Consider the following 15,352-nt stretch of genomic DNA (forward strand, 5'->3'; position numbering starts at 1 on the left):
TGAGCCTCAGTCTTGTGCTTGTTCTGCTCTCTGCATGGTCTGCGACCAGCCTCTCCAGGTTGAGTAGGGCACGTCATGGGACAGGGTGGTCCGCGACCAGCCCACATCAGCTGTGTAGGGCACCCTGAGGGGCAGTACCTGTCCTTATCCTCGTCTGAGTCCTTCTAAGTTCCAAGTCCTTATCGGAAGTCCTTCCAAGTTCCAAGTCTTCGTGTGAGCCTTTCCAAGTTCCAAGTCCTCATCTGAGTCCTTCCAAGAGTCCTCATCTGAGTAACTGGAATCCTCTCCTCAGTCTATGTCTGATTTCCTTCCATGTCGGAGCATCTAGCGTTGGAGTTCCAAGTGTCCTCGTCTCATCTGAGCTCCAAGTTCCAAGTATCCTTGCCTTGTTCAAGTCTTCAAGCCTAGTCCAAGTCTGAGGTCCCATCTTGTTCCTAGTTCCAGTACCATCACCTGTCCTCGACCTCTGTCCATCCTGCCACATCTGCCACTCCCTAGTGGCAGGTCCAAAAGGGCTTTCAAGTGGCCAGAGGGCTACTCCAGAGACCAGCATTGTGTTGCTGGGTCTCTACCGGTGCGTGCAGGTTTGGCGGAGGTTAAGGCGATGGTCAGTCTGCTCCTCCCATGCTTGGACACTTCTTGCCTGTTGCGGTACTTCCACAGAGCTTCTCTCTGCAGTTGCGTTATGGTCCAAGGGCACACATCTCCCCAGAATAGGGAGCGCTCCCTAGGACTCCCTCCCACAGATTCCAACAGTATGTAAAAGGCACTCACGAGATTCATCCAAATGGATTATTGTAAATGAGGGAACATCAAGTAAATTCTGTGATGTTGATCTTAAGTGCTGAGTAGGTTAGTAAGTTTAAGAATGGCACTGAAGCTAGGCAGAGCAAGTCCATTAAATCCTTTAAAAACAAGCTTGATTATTTTAAATTTAATGTGCCAGTTAATTGGGATAAACAAAAGAGATAGATGCCGAATGTCCTTTAAAAGTTTTTATTACAGTGGAGACGTGTAAAAATGCCTCATGGGGCTTGCTGTTAAGAATTCAAAAATAAATTTATCTGTAAGAGTAGAGACAGTACATTCGTACAGGACGTAAATGATATGCACCTACTGTGGATGTTTTTTCATCAATCATTAATGCACTTCATATTAGACTGATGTACGAACAATTTATTTTTGAATTCTTAACAGCAAGCCCCTGAGGCAGTCACTTAAGAAGTGGCGAAACTCGGCCAGAGTCGGGCATTTTTACACATCTCCACTGTAATAAAACATTTTTAAAGGACATTCGGCATCTATCTCTTTTGTTTACACCATAACAGCTTTCATAGATCACCTCCCTTCTTGATTTTTGGGTCCAGTTAAATGGGAGCCAATGATATTTGACAAGTATGGGCATAATGTGTTGTCAGAAAAAAACACCTGAAACAATACATGCAACTGAATTCTGGACATATTGTAATGCTTGAATAGTTGTTTGTGGCAAATCAAGGAACAAGGCAATTCAATAGTGCAATGATGACATTGCCATAGAGTGTACAGTTGTCTTGAGATCATTCTTATTTAAAAACCTATGCAACTTATAAAAGGCACCTTATAATGACCTCCAACCTTGTTTTATTTTCAATATGCTTTAATAAACAATTTTGAACACAAAAAAACAAACAAGTTGTAGTTAATATCTTTTTATTGGACTAAATATATCTATGATAAGCTTTTGAAAGGTTTCCTCCCTTCATCAAGTCAGCACTGTTTATTCACTGACCTGTTCAAGAGAGGATAATTCTTGAAATTTGTCACAGATGTATTACGTTAGTCCAGTAAAAAGGTGTTCATCTACAACTTGTTTGTGGATCCTTAATTCTTTCAAAGACTGAAATTCTGTGTACTAGCAAAGCCATTGAGTTTATGTCAGATTTATTGATTACATTGGATGGAGTGCCTTGTTCTTTTAAACCCCATGTGAAAGGTCTAAGGGGTGATTTTTGGATTCATCCTTAAAGTGTTGAGGAACATAATTCTGGGATAGTGAAGAGGGCCTGGTTTGAACTTCGTATGGTATGAATGCTCACACCTTGTTTCACTGGTCCACAGCTGAAGATTGTTTTGCAAGCAAATAGACTGCTCTAATTTACCTTTTGTAATTTTTAGCCGCATGGAGGAAAGACAGTATTCAGACACCTGATTAATACAGGTAATTAAAAAAAGCTTTTGCCCTTGTAAATTGCTTTGAAAATTGTCCTTCCTAGGTTTGCATGATTTACACACAATTGAAAATGTTTTGGAGATTGACTTGTTTTGCTTTTCTGTGTGTTCGGGTCAGTCAAATCGCATAGCCCTCAGCAGTAGGGAGCTTGTTATGGGGAGGACTGCTCATAAGAGGATCACTGTACTGCAGTCAGTTCCCTCAGATTAGCTCTTACTTGGGGTGAAAAGCAAGAAAAAAAAAAGTTGTTTGCCTCCTTTTAGATATTTATCCCTGATTTTTAAGAGAAATGCCTCTCACTTGGAGCATGATACGTTAAGAGGTATGTGTACTGATACAGTACTAAAGTAGTACACCCCAGTAGCTGCATCATAGAAAGAAACTGCCCAAAAAGCTAACTCATTATTCCATTTCATGACTAATTAATTAATGCTTAATAGTTCAGAATTCATAATCCTGTCATAATTGATGCTTCATTTCATAATATGGTGCCTAATTATAGATGGACGTGCTATCGTTCAGGAAAATATTGTCATGGCTGTGAAACTGAACAAGACGCTTCTTCACTGGGATGTAATTATTGTCTTCCTGTCCTTAAAAAACTAAGTTTTGGTTATCTATTCATTAGAGATCCAGACACAGCAGAATAAGTATAAAATAGGAAGATAGAGCAGCTTTTAAACTAGAACAAAGGGGAAAGCCGACAGTCACTCAGCAGTACATGGTTCGGAGAAATGTATCCTTGAAGTATACTAATGAAACAGGAGAGTTAGGGCATCCCAACAGAGAGGTTCCAATAAAAGAAAACGTAGTCCATGTGCCTATATGTAAAAAATCACCAAAGCTAATGATTTCCAAATTATCCCTAACAACTGAAAAGCAGGTTGTTAATACAAACAAAAAACACACTTTGAAATGTCTGTATGCCAATGCCAGAAGTCTAAGAAGTAAGATGGGAGAGTTAAGAGTGTGTAGCAATAAATGATTAGATTGACATAATTGGCAGCACAGAGATTTGGTAGAAGGAGGATAACCAATGGGACAATGCTATATCAGGGTACAAATTATATCGCAATGATAGGGAGGATCAACTTGGTGGGAGTGTGACACTTTATGTCCGTAAGGGTATAGAGTCCATCAGGATAAAGATCATACAAGAGTCTAAATGCTCAGTAGAATCTATATGGATAGAAATCCCATGTGTGTTGGGTAAGAGTATAGTGATAGGAGTATACTACTGTCCACCTGGACAAAATGGTCAGACAGATGATGAAATGCTAAGAGAAATCAGGGAAACTAACCAATTTGGCAGTGCAATAATAATGGGAGATTTCAATTACCCCAATACTGACTGGGTAAATGTAACTTCAGGACTTGCTAGAGGCATAAAGTTCCTGGATGTAATAAATTACTGCTTCATGGAGCAATTGGTTCAGGAACCAACAAGAGAGTGAGCTATTTTAGATTTAATTCTTAGTGGAATGCAAGATTTGGTGAGAGAGGTAACAGTGGTGGGGCCTCTTGGCAATAGTGATCATAACATGATCAAATTTAAACTAATAACTGGAAGGGGGACAATAAGTAAATCAACAGCTCTAACACTAAACTTTCAAAAGGGAAACTTTGATAAAATGAGGAAAATAGAAAAACAGAAAGCTGCAGCTGCAAAGGTTTAAATTGTTCAACAGGCATGGACATTATTTAAAAATACAATCCTGGAGTGCAGTCCAGATGTATTCCACCCATTAAGAAAGGTGGAAGGAAGGCAAAATGATTACTGTCATGGTTAAAAGGTGAGATGAAAGAGGCTATTTTAGCCAAAAAAACAACCTTCAAAACTTGGAAGAAGGATCCATTTGAAGAAAATAGGATAAAAGATAAGCATTGTCAAGTTAAGTGTAAAACATTGATAAGACAGGCGAAGAGAGAATTTGAAAAGAAGTTGGCCATAGAGGCAAAAACTCATAATAAAAACTTTTTAAAATATTGCCGTAGCAAGAAACCTGTGAAGGAGTCGGTGGGACCATTAGATGACTGAGCGGTTAAAGGGGCTCTTAGGGAAGATAAGGCCATTGCAGAAAGACTAAATGAATTATTTGCTTCCGTGTTTACTAATGAGGATGTTGGGGAGATACCAGTTTCGGAGATGGTTTACAAGGGTGATGAGTCAGGCGAACTGAACCAAATCACTGTGAACCTGGAAGATGTAGTAGGCCAGATTGACAAAGTAAAGAGTAGCAAATCACCTGGACTGGATGGTATGCATCCTAGGGTACTGAAGGAACTAAAAAATGAAATTTCAGATCTATTAGTTAAAATGTGTAACCTATCATTAAAACCATCCATTGTACCTGAAGACTGGAGGGTGGCCAATGTAACCCCATATTTAAAAAGGGCTCCAGGGGCAATCTGGGTAACTATAGACCAGTGAGCCTGACTTCAGTGAAGGCAAAATAGTGGAAACTATTCTAAAGATCAAAATCATAGAGCATATAGAAAGACATGGTTTAATGGAACACAGTCAACATGGATTTACCCAAGGGAAGTCTTGCCTAACAAATCTGCTTCATTTTTTTTGAAGGGTTAATAAACATGTGGATAAAGGTGAACTAGTAGATATAGTGTATTTGGATTTTCAGAAGGTGTTTGACAAAGTCCCTCATGAGAGGCTTATAAGAAAACTAAAAATTCATGGGATAGGAGGCGATGTCCTTTCGTGGATTACAAACTGGTTAAAAGACAGGAAACAGAAAGTAGGATTAAATGGTCAATTTTCTCAGTGGAAAAAGGTAAACAGTGGAGTGCCTTAGGGATCTGTACTTGGACCGGTGCTTTTCAATATATATATAAATGATCTGGAAAGGAATATGACGAGTGAGGTTATCAAATTTGTGGATGATACAAAATTATTCAGAGTTGTTAAATCACAAGCGGATTGTGATACATTACAGGAGGATCTTGCAAAACTGGAAGAGTGGGCATCCAAATGGCAGATGAAATTTAATGTGGACAAGTGCAAGGTGTTGCATATGGGGAAAAATACCCTTGCTGTAGTTACACGATGTTAGGTTCCATATTAGGAGCTACTACCCAGGAAAAAGATCTAGGCATCATAGTGGATAATACTTTAAAATCGTTGGCTCTGTGTGCTGAAGCAGTCAAAAAAGCAAATAGAATGTTAGGAATTATTAGGAAGGGAATGGTTAATAAAACGGAAATTGTCATAATGCCTCTGTATCGCTCCATGGTAAGACCACACCTTGAATACTGTGTACAATTCTGGTTGCCGCATCTCAAAAATGATATAGGTGTGATGGAGAAGGTACAGAGAAGGGCACCCAAAATGATAAAGGGGATGGAACAGCTCCCCTATGAGGAAAGGCTGAAGAGGTTAGGGCTGTTCAGCTTGGAGAACAGACGGCTGTGGGGGATATAATAGAGGTCTTTAAGATCATGGGAGGTCTTGAATGAGTTGATATGAATCGGTTATTTACACTTTCGGATAATAGAAGGACTAGGGGGCATTCCATGAAGTTAGCAAGTAGCACATTTAAGACTAATCGGAGAAAATTCTTTTTCACTCAATGCATAATTAAGCTCTGGAATTTGTTGCCAGAGGATGTGGTTAGTGCAGTTAGTGTAGCTGGGTTCAAAAAAGGTTTGGATAAGTTCTTGGAGGAGAAGTCCATTAACTGCTATTAATTAAGTTTACTTAGGGAATAGCCATTATTAATTGCATCAGTAGCATGGGATCATCTTGGTATTTGGGTAATTGCCAGGTTCTTGTGGCCTGGTTTGGCCTCTGTTGGAAACAGGATGCTGGGCTTGATGGACCCTTGGTCTGACCCAGCATGGCAATTTCTTATGTTCTTATGTTCTAATGCTATACACATTTTTATTTTATTTTATTAAGTGGTATAATTAGGATAGTAGCTCAGTTTGAATTAGAAGGTATAAATTTCTAGAGGGGATGGAGTAGATTCTAGGCCTTGTGTTCAGATAGGTATACAGTTATGTGTGGAAGCATAGGGTGAACCCTGGCCACTACCACAATTTCTAGACAAATCCCAACTATGCAGATTCTTCTGATTTCACTAAACCTCAGGACCCTCAGGCCAGGACCTTACTAGAATAAATCAGTCAACATTGTGATATGCATATGAATGTAGTTAACACATTATCAAATACATTTTCAAAGGGGTTTCACAGGAAAAAAAGGCATTATTCACACGTACATTTGACATACACATGTACATACAATTTTAAAAAAGGGTTGAGTATGTGTGTTCTCATGTGTTCACATGGGAAAGCATGTTCAAATGAAGTGGGCTTGTTTGGGACATGTCAGGGGTAGTTTGAATGTTCGCACATACTTTGTAAATTTGTAAAGAACATACATGCAAATGCCATCAAGAATATGTGAGTGCTTTTACACAGGTTATTTAATGCACCAAATTCAAACTTTCATTATCTTTTCAGACCTGGCATTTGGGGTGCCTGCTTCTCCTGATGAGTAGAAAGGATGTCTTCATAGGAGTAGAGGCAGAAGGTGTGGGAGGCTAACTGGGAGATTGTTGTCCTTACCTATTAATTTGTGTGGCATCTCTTTTAACTTTTTTATTTTGCCACTCTGTCCTTCTGTCTGATCCAAGGTTTGCTTCCATTCTTTAGGGTGAACCTTTCAGTGAATGGCACTGCGTTTTTGGGAGCGAATGTCTTTCATTGGGGCTAACTGAGGCTAACTGGATGTGTGTGTGTGTGTGTGTATGTGTGTGTGTCTATATATGTGCGTGTCACTGGGGCTGACTGGGTCTTACTGGGTGGCCAGGATTATGTGAGTGGTGATGAAATGACCATCAAAATAAGTATTACAAACCTATGTATACTCAGGGTTCAACATTTGAGGAGGGACAGAGAAAGAGGAGGAAGAGGAGAAAGTACCCCTTACATAGATACAGAACCAAGGCACAATTTCTGGATCTGTCTTCTGCAGGTTCAGGTTTAATAAGAAAACCATACTATACTTATGCCATCAGTTAAAGCAGGAACTTTGTCCTTCCACTCAGAGAGACCATGCCTTGCCAGTACTCGTCAGGGTAACAATGACCCTGGTCTTTTTTGTCCATTGGCACCTTCCAGACATTGCAAAGCCAGAGTGGCACAGACACTGCCTCCATCACCTGTCACTGCTCAGTGTCTCATGGATGTTGTCAGCTTCATGCTCCAGCCAGCTTCCCCTAGGTACATGCGTGCCCGACACCTGGATTCTTAAAGGGGCTGTGGCAGGGAAGTCCGCACAACATCCTTAGATGACATCACCAAACTCTCCCTACAAAAGGCTTCTTCAGAGGAGCCTCTGACACCTCAGCAACAGGTCCCCTAGTGTGCCTTATGTCCCAGTGCATGTTGCTAATTTGTCTGTGCCTTGCCCTTTCCTTGCCTTGTTTGTGCCTTGTCTTGTCTGTGTTGTTCTTCCTCTTGACTTTCTGGTTCTTACCCTCAGTACAGACAACAATAATAACAACAAATTCCAGCCTTGCTTCATCTGCTGTCTGCCCTGATCACTGCTGTCTGTGCCTACTACCTAACACCAACCTAAGATCTGCCAGACTCCAAGAGCTCAACCTGTGGGGGGATGGGGGGCTAGTATAGGCGAAATTCCAGCCGGTCCTGCCCAAGGGCTTCTCTACCATTTGTCAGTGCCCACCAGATGGGTTCACCCACTAGGCAGTAGAGATGTGAATCGTGTCCTCGATCGTCTTAACGATCGATTTCGGCTGGGAGGGGGAGGGAATCGTATTGTTGCCGTTTGGGTGTGTAAAGTATCGTGAAAATCGTTAAAATCGTGAGCCGGCACACTAAAACCCCCTAAACCCACCCCGACCCTTTAAATTAAATCCCCCACCCTCCCGAACCCCCCCCCCCCCAAATGCCTTAAATTACCTGGGGGTCCAGCGGCACACTAAAACACGGCACACTAAAACCCCCTAAAACCCACCCCGACCCTTTAAATTAAATCCCCCACCCTCCCGAACCCCCCCCCCCCCAAATGCCTTAAATTACCTGGGGGTCCGTAGCCTTAAATTACCTCCGTAGCGGCGGTCCGTAGCTAAATCGGGGGAAGGGGGAGAGCAGGAAAAGCGGCACACTAAATCGTGTAGTCTTCAGCCGGCGCCATTTTGCAAAATGGCCACCGCAAAATGGCGGCGGCCATAGACCAAAACGATTCGACGCAGGAGGTTGTTTCGGACCCCCGCTGGACTTTTGGCAAGTCTTGTGGGGGTCAGGAGGCCCCCCCAAGCTGGCCAAAAGTTCCTGGGGGTCCAGCGGGGGTCCGGGAACGATTTCCTGCTGTGAATCGTTTTCTGTACGGAAAATGGCGCCGGCAGGAGATCGACTGCAGGAGGTCGTTCAGCGGGGGTCGTTCAGCGGGGGTCCCCCCCCGCTGAACGACCTCCTGCAGTCGATCTCCTGCCAGTGCCATTTTCCGTACGGAAAACGATTCGCGGCAGGAAATCGCTCCCGGACCCCCGCTGGACCCCCAGGAACTTTTGGCCAGCTTGGGGGGGCCTCCTGACCCCCACAAGACTTGCCAAAAGTCCAGTGGGGGTCCGAAACGACCTCCTGCATCGAATCGTTTTGGTCTATGGCCGCCGCCATTTTGCGGTGGCCATTTTGCAAAATGGCGCCGGCTGAAGACTACACGATTTAGTGTGCCGCTTTTCCTGCTCTCCCCCTTCCCCCGATTTAGCTATGGACCGCCGCTACGGAGGTAATTTAAGGCTACGGACCCCCAGGTAATTTAAGGCATTTGGGGGGGGGTTCGGGAGGGTGGGGGATTTAATTTAAAGGGTCGGGGTGGGTTTTAGGGGGTTTTAGTGTGCCGTGTTTTAGTGTGCCGCTGGACCCCCAGGTAATTTAAGGCATTTGGGGGGGGTTCGGGAGGGTGGGGGATTTAATTTAAAGGGTCGGGGGTGGGTTTTAGGGGGTTTTAGTGTGCCGGTTTTCCTGCCCTCCCCCTTCCCCCGATTTACGATTTTTTGACGATAAATCGGGGGAATTGGTATTGTATCGTGGCCCTAACGATTTTTGACGATTTAAAATATATCGGACGATATTTTAAATCGTCAAAAAACGATTCACATCCCTACTAGGCAGCACCAATCGAACCACAACACTAAGGGTCCATTCTCCCAGTCAGCGTTACAATGTGTGTGTGTATGAGAGAGAGAGAGAGAGAGAGCACTTATGTGTGTGTGTGTAAGAGAGAGAAAAAGGTGTTGTGTGTGTGTGAGAGAGCATCTGAGTGTGTGAAAGATAGAGCCCATGTGTTTGTGTGAGTGAGAGAGAAAGAGAACTTTATATGTGTGTATGTGAGAGAGTATACATATGTGAGAGAGAGATCATATGTGAATGTGTGAGAGAGCGTATATATGTGAGAGCACATGTGTCTGTGAATGAAAAAGAGGGTGCATGTCTGAGAGAGATAGCACCTGAATGTGTTTATATGTAAGAGAGAGAGAGCATGTGTTTTGGGATGAAAGACTAATGTGCATGGACTGGGAGAGGGACCTGGGGATGATAGTGTCTGGGGATCTGAAGATGGCGAAGCTATGTAAAAAGGCGATAGCTAAAGCCAGAAGAATGCTGGGCTGCATAGAAAGAAGAATAACCAATAAGAAAAAGGAGGTGATGATGCCCTTGTACAGGTCCTTGGTGAGGCCTCACCTGGAGTATTGTGTTCAGTTCTGGAGCCCATATCTCAAATAGGATAGAGACAGGATAGAGGTGGTCAAGAGAAGAATGACGAAAATAGTGTGGGGTCTATATTGGAAGACCTATGAGGAGAGGCTGAAGGATCTGAACATGTATACCCTAGAACAGAGGAGGTGCAGGGGAGGTATGAGTCAGACCTTTAGATACTTAAAAGGTTTCAATAATGTATGGACTTTGGACTTTCTCCACTAGAAAGAAAAGAATAGAACTAGGGGTCACAAAATGAAACTCCAGGGGGATGATTCAGAAACATCGTCAGGAAATATTTCTTCACAGAGAGTGGTGAAGGCCTGGAATGCCCTTCTTGAGGAGGTGATGAAGAAGAAAACAGTCAAAGAATTCAAAGCAGCATGGGATAAACACTGTGGATCTCTACAGGCTAAAAGATGGAAATGAGATAAGCGAGCAGGGGGGTAACTTCCTGGTATGATGGTTACTACACTTAGAAGAAGGTATGGAGGTTGCTATCCTTAACCAATATTCTTTGAGGCTTTTAATACAACTGTAACATTGCTCCCTGCTTAGACAGCAGAGGGAAAAGAGAAAATGGATTCAGATGACAACCGAGGGCCCCAAATTCCATGGTCTGGGATACTGAACACAGTTATAAGGGAAAAAGCACAGGACTACTACTATGATCAAGTCCTAAAGGAAACAAAGAAAGCATGCATGGCGGTAACTTGATGGTGCAGTGTGTTATGACAATTGGTCGCAGATGGCTGCGACCGCTTGTACTTATACTTGTGCTGCCCTTCTTCCCTCTCCGGGCCTGCTCGCGGCGGGGGCTAGCCTCCACTGCCACATACCTCTAACATCTACGTGGCGGCCAGGATGCCACCGCCATCTTCAACGACTCCGGGCCTTCCTAGGTGCGTGCCACCAGCCTCTCCTTTGAAGACGCTACGACGGGAACCTCAGGGGCATCCCCGACTGATGACATCACTTGGTCTGGGTTCTTAAGCACTGCCTTCACCCCTTGCTAGCTGGCTTGGCAACGAGTTCCATAGCTATTGGTGTTTGCTCCTGTTTCCTCGGACCCGTGGTGGCTGTCTCTGTTCTACCTTGCACTCCGGTCTCCTGGCTTCCCCTGCTCCTCGGGCTAGCCCTGCGCTTCCCAGAGGTCGTATCTACCGGCTCCCTGCTCCTCGGGGCTGCCTCTCAGGACTGCCACACTACCTTGGAGATTCTACTCTGTGCTTCTCCGCTCCTCAGGGCAGTGCCTACGTTCTATACCAGTGACTGTGCTTCCCCGCTCCTCGGGATAGTGCCTACGTTCTATGCCTGTGACTGTCTGTGCTTCCCCTCTCCTCGGGGCAGTGCCTGCATTCTACACCAGTGACTGTGCTTCCCTGCTCTCCAGAGCAGTACCCTCATTTACTCTTGTGACTGTAATTACACCTCCCCGCTCCTCAGGGTGGTGTCTCCATTCCTCTTCCAGAGTTTCCTTCTACGCAGCTTCGCCCCTCAGGGTTGTCTCTGCAGCATACCTCCTGCCTCGCGCTCCCCGCTCCTCGGGCCTGCTAGCGCTGCTCTCTCGGAGGTCCCTGCCCTGCCACTTGCTCTTCAGCTCAGCCTGTATACTGTGGGGTCCCTCTGCACTGTGTCACCCTGTTCCTCGGGACCTTCCCACAGACTTCTCTCCACAAGCTCCTGCTGCACTAGACCTCGCTTCCTGATGGTGAGGCCCTGTGGGGCTCCTCCCCTCAGGTAGTATCAACCCTCCCCTCGAGCCAAGGGTCCACGAAACCCACGAATCCTAAGACAGTGGTTTACTACCCTTAACAAATAAGCCTTCATGCTTCTGATGCAACTCCAACATTGCTCTCTGCTTCAATGGCATCGGAAAAGGGGAATTGGATTCAGACAGCAACCAACGAGGGCTCTGACTTTTATTTTCTGGAGTACTAAGTATGGGGGTAACCTGCACAGAGCAGCACTTACTACCCTTAACAGAAACTACCCTTAACTAATACGCCTTGATGCTTTTGAGGAAACTGCAACATTGCTCTCTGCTTCGAAGGAGGGGAGTGGAGGGTGGAAAGAAGAGTAATTTTAATTCAGAAACAATCAACACAAGCCATGACGTTTGTACAGTCTGGGGTACTGATGCACATACATTAAGGAAAAAACACAGGACTGCTTCTACAGCCAAGACCATAAGCAAAACACGTCAAGCAGCACTGACTGATACATGGGGTAACCTGCCTGGAGCGGTAAATACTACCATGGGCAGAGTGGGTGGATTATTGGTCCTTTTCTGCTGCCATTTCTATGTTTCAATGTTTCTATGATAGAGAGAAAAAGAGAGATCATGCTTGTGTGTGTGTGTGAGAGTGAAAGAGCGTGTGTGTGCGAGATGGTGTGTGAAAGAGAATGTATCTGTGCATGAGAGATTTGACGTGTCTATTTCGATATATTTTATTGGTGGTAAGAAAGTTTTATACGAGTTTTTAATTACTGGATATTATTCTGTTTGTTAACTGTTTTGAATTAGTCTTCTCATTGGTATGGTTTTACTACTATTGATATTATTTATGAAGTCCATATGAAGTTATCCTGCTAAATGAATATTTGGGCACGTATCCTGATAAATTATAGCTAGATATCTTAGCTGATATGCAGAGTTACTTGGAGTGAAGGAGAAGCCTAGTGATTAAAGCAGTGGGCTGCGAACAAGGGAAACTAGGTTCAAATCCTGCTGCTGCTGCTCCTTATGACCATGGGCAAGTCACCTCTCCCTCCATTGCTTCAGGAACAAACTTAGGGCCTCAGTTATTAGGTATTTTTCCCATAGACACAGAGTGGGAGAAAAGCCATTGTAAATCAATCAGGCCCTTAGAATGTGAGCCCTCTGGGGACAGGGAAATACATACAATACCTGCATGTAATCTGCTTTAAAGTGTTTGAAAGGCAGACTATAAATAAATGGATTGGATTGTTGTGCAAAGAGCTGTCTTAAAGTTAGCCAGGTAAAGTTATCTGGTTAACTTTTAGATAGCCAGCTCCAAATTTAGCTGGATACGTTTATCTGATTAACTTTGCTATCCAGCATATGACTAAATATAGACCTCTATATTTCTTGATTTTATTGTTTTATAAGTAATTTTAATGTTTCTGTTTTTTCATTGTTGAATTCCATAGAGAATTTGGCTTCTTGCAGTTTCCAGTTCAGTTTCTGTCTACACATTTCTATTTATACTTTATGGTCTCTTTATTCTATATTTGAGGTTGTCTGTTTTCTTCATGTGTGATAAAGGTGAAGAAGTCTGCCACCATGTAGTTTCAGTTTAGGAATCTTTAGAGGTCTGGCTTTTTCTTTTTTCATAATAGGAGGTGTATTGGTGTTTTAAGACCTGTGTAATATTTGCAGTTTTGCCTTTTAAGAAAAGGTCTTGCCACATGAGACTGATCATATGCATCATGTTTAAGTATAAACCATTGAGAGTTTTTCACTTCACTTAATCTATGAAATGGAATATGATGTCAAGGGGTATATAGCTTTGTAAAAGACTTATTTTCAAATTTCCATGTTGGATGCCAAATAAATATTTAATCATATGAAGTGACTTGTGTTATGCTTAGGTTCTTGAAGTAGAGCTGGCGTTAAATCTTACGCACACCGAGCTGTCTAAAAGAACCCCCCTCAAAGCCACAAAAAAGCCCAAAATACTGCTTTTCTGTGGTTCCTCCTGATACTAAGTAAGAGGAACCACAGGAAGTAGCATGAAAATTTTTTTTGCCAGTGGTAAGGTTAGGGAAATTGACGCCCATTGAGTGTCTGTTTTCCTAACCAGTGCACAGCCACTTCTCCTGGGCACCCGATGCCACGGACGTGCTAGGCACATCCAATTTATCCCTAGCATGTCCTTTGTTGTGCGACCCCTCATTTAAATAATGAATCGCATGCCCAGGAGAGGTGGCTGGGCACACGTTAGGAGAGCAGGTGCTCAATCATAAGCACCTGTTTTACCAAGCCAATATTGCATTGGTCTGAATATTTGTTATTATGATCCATTCATGCCACTTAACCCTTGACTCACTTTTACTGTGGATCTTCACTATCGCTTCTGACATCAATATATGCAGTTTGGCTTGTCACAGCAAATGATACATTAATTCTACGAGCTCTAGCCTTGGCTGCCCTTTGATCTGAGTTTTCCTAATGTCATAAGGACATTGTTGCTGTCCTCTGAGCCTTCTAGCAGGACTCTGCTGCTCCCTCAGCTCTGGCTATGGGGCTGCATTCAGCCCCAGTATGCCTGTGTATGAGGATTAACTTTAACATGTGAAAGCTTTTCCGAGGCTTCTATGCAAAACTGCATGCAGTGTGCAAATGCCTGCAACAAGTTAATGTGGTTTTGCACATGCTTCCTAGTCACCCTATTTTTTTTTTACCCTCCTTAAATCCTGGGGGAAGGATGCTTCGTGGCTGAATTCTCTCCTCAAGGCCTGCCAGGCCTGCTTCATGGTGTGATTGTTCCTCCACACTTCCCAGATGAGAAACAGCACATCCTCGTTTCTCATCACCCGGGAGACCAGCCTGGCCACATCTCTGGCGATGGAATTGGCTTATCTTGCTGGGGGAGAGGGAGTTCATTTTGGAATGAGTCTGGCACAGCAAAACCAGGAGTTCACACGTGAAAAAGTATGCACAATACTAAAGTTCCCATGTAAACACTAAGGGGTAGATTTTATAAATCTGCGCCCGCGCATACTTTTGTTCGCGCCCCAGGCGCAAACAAGAGTATGCGGGATTTTAATAGATACGCGTGTAGCCGCGCGTACCCATTAAAATCCGGGATCGGCGCGCACAAGGCTGCCCAAAATCGGCAGCCTGCTCGCGCCGAGCCACGCAGCCTGCCTCCGTTCCCTCCGAGGCCGCTCCGAAATCAGAGCGGCCTCTTCCCCTCCCTTCCCCTACCTAACCCGCCCCCCCAGCCCTATCTAACCCCCCTACCTCTTGTTGTACAAGTTACACCTGCCCGAAGCAGGCGTAACCTGCGCGCACCGGGCCAGCCGCCGGCGCACGATTCCCTGGCCCAGGAGCCGTTTCGGAGGCCTCAGCTAGACCCCCAAAACGCCCCCAGGCCGGAACCACACCCGCGGCCCCGCCCCCAAATGACTCGCCACTGCGACATGCCCCCCAACACGCCCCCCCCCCAGGAAAGCCCAGGGACTTATGTGTGTCCCGGGGCTTGCGCGAGCCACTGAGCCTACTCAACATAGGCTCGGCGCGCGCAGGGGGTACTTTGGCCAGGTTTTTGGGGGGTACGCACGTATCTCTTTGATTATCTGGCACTAAATTTTGCACATATTGAAATGTACATGCATACTTTAGGGGTGAAGATCTGCATATTTTTAAAC

The sequence above is a fragment of the Rhinatrema bivittatum genome, chromosome 1 (genome assembly GCF_901001135.1).
Source record: "Rhinatrema bivittatum chromosome 1, aRhiBiv1.1, whole genome shotgun sequence".
Lineage (NCBI taxonomy): Eukaryota > Metazoa > Chordata > Amphibia > Gymnophiona > Rhinatrematidae > Rhinatrema > Rhinatrema bivittatum.